Source organism: Cherax quadricarinatus, chromosome 41 (genome assembly GCF_038502225.1).
Source record: "Cherax quadricarinatus isolate ZL_2023a chromosome 41, ASM3850222v1, whole genome shotgun sequence".
Lineage (NCBI taxonomy): Eukaryota > Metazoa > Arthropoda > Malacostraca > Decapoda > Parastacidae > Cherax > Cherax quadricarinatus.
In genome coordinates, this window is record NC_091332.1 from 8,405,825 (window position 1) to 8,408,002 (window position 2,178).

Consider the following 2,178-nt stretch of genomic DNA (forward strand, 5'->3'; position numbering starts at 1 on the left):
GTTAAAGCATTTTTATTCTTCCTAAAATATATAAAAACATTAAACACTCAGTGACTTACAGGTGCAAAATTACACATTAAGAGTACTGTTATCTCAAAGTTGGTTTGATAGTTTTACTATGCACCGTACCCATCCTGTGGGAGATAAATTAGAGACACATAATGTATTCAGAGACAGTTCCAAAATTCTGCTAGCCAAGCAGGTTACTGTATGCAGTTTTTAGAAAAATGGACCGATCGAAAAGTGATAATGGGGAAATGATGGCTGTACAAAGCCAATGGAAGTTGGGTAGTGGTAAACTGAAAGATCAGTACTGGAGCAAGCATGTGTACATTGATGAAAGCACATAATAGCAATAACAGTTTAGTTAAAGATGAAATGAAGATCCCAGTGTCATCTAAATCTTCGTTCTACCTGTTTTTTTTTTTTTTTTTTTTTTTTTTTTTTTTTTTTTTTTTTTCCAGATTTTTCTAACTTTTTAAGGTGAATTATTATATCCATGGGAGGAGCATTAAACCCCTAGGGGTCATGCAGTATACAGGAGGAGGAAATCAGGTTGCCTGATTGCTTGTTCAGTTTCCTTTACATTGGCAATATGCATCCCACTCTTGAAGGTACAAGTCTCTCAAATCATCCTTTGTGTTGAGGTAGTTTGTATGGAGTTTCTGAGCCACTCAGTCTTGTGACAAGCAAGTGACCTGAAAATCAATGTTGCATCACGGAAGAAGCTGGGAGCATGGCCAAAGTACCGAGAAGGTCGGAGGTATCAAAGGGGTCAGGGTGGATGCTTGCACCAGGGTCAGGCAACAGAGGTGCCCAACAGCAGTATTAGGTCCAGAGAGTCCAGGGAATCTTCAACATATTGTGTAGGTCCAAGTTGGACTGAAAAGTTTTCTCCCATGTGCAGGTTATTTGTGTATTAATCCAGTCACTGTATTGTACCTTTTTATTATTTGTAGGATGAAGATTATGCATAGGTTAGGAATCCTCTTCAGCTCCCTGTTTTCCCACCTACCATATAGCCCAGCAAGGGGAGGCTTAATATCATGGGGAGTGCTCAACCCATTTGGATTATACAGCACTTTTGAGGGGGGAGGGGGTGAAGGCATTCAGGAATTTGAGCAGATCCAATTCACTCTACGTATTATTATTATCAAGGGGAAAGTGCTAAACCCATAGGATTAAACCACTTCTGGGGGGGATGTGGTTTAACCCTTTGAGGGTTTCGGCCGTACTAGTACGGCTTACGACCCAGGGTTTTTGACGTACTAGTATGCCTAAATTCTAGCGCCCTCAAATCTAGTGGGAGAAAGCTGGTAGGCCTACATATGAAAGAATGGGTTTGTGGTCAGTGTGTACAGTATAAAAAAAATCCTGCAGCACAGTGCATAATGAGAAAAAAAAAAAAACTTTGTTTTATTCAAAAAAAAAAAAAGTGACTTTGCACTGTATTTTCTGATGGTATTTATTGTTGTATTCTAGTTTTCTTGGTCTCATTTTATAGAATGGAAGACATATTACAGAAATTGAGATGATTTTGACTGGTTTTACAATGAAAAGTACCTTGAAATTAAGCTCAAAGTAGCAGAAATGTTCGATTTTTACCAACGTTCAAAAGTAAACAAATCATGCCAAGCGCCCAATACACGTCAACTGGTGAGTCTAATATTCTTTCGCAAGTACGCCAATATTATTTATACCATTTTTTACACTAATGCAGTAGTCTGCCCGAAATGCCTAGCCATGCTAGGTGTTCTAGTGGTACACTCTGTAATTATTATTTTACTGTGTGTAAACCACACAATAACCAAATTCTGTAAACTCAGCATTGTAATCCTTAGAGAATAAACTTTGAATTTTAATAAATCTTCTATTTTTTGTGAGAATAAAAATTCAAAGTGGAAAGAAAAAGAATGTAAGAGGGGCCTTGAGATGTGACTAATGAACAGCGGAAATGTCATTTTAGTGCCAGGAATGTCTTTCTTGTTTATTCTGGACCCTATTCGGAAATTGGCATTTTTTTAAATTTGTGTGAAATTGGCAAAATTGCTAAATTCTGACCACTGTACTGGATAGTTGAAATTGATAAATGGGTGGTTTCTTGCACTCATTCGATAGAAAAAGTGGAGTTCTAGCGAAATATTCATGTTTTTTGTCGACTAGTACAGTGGAATTGGC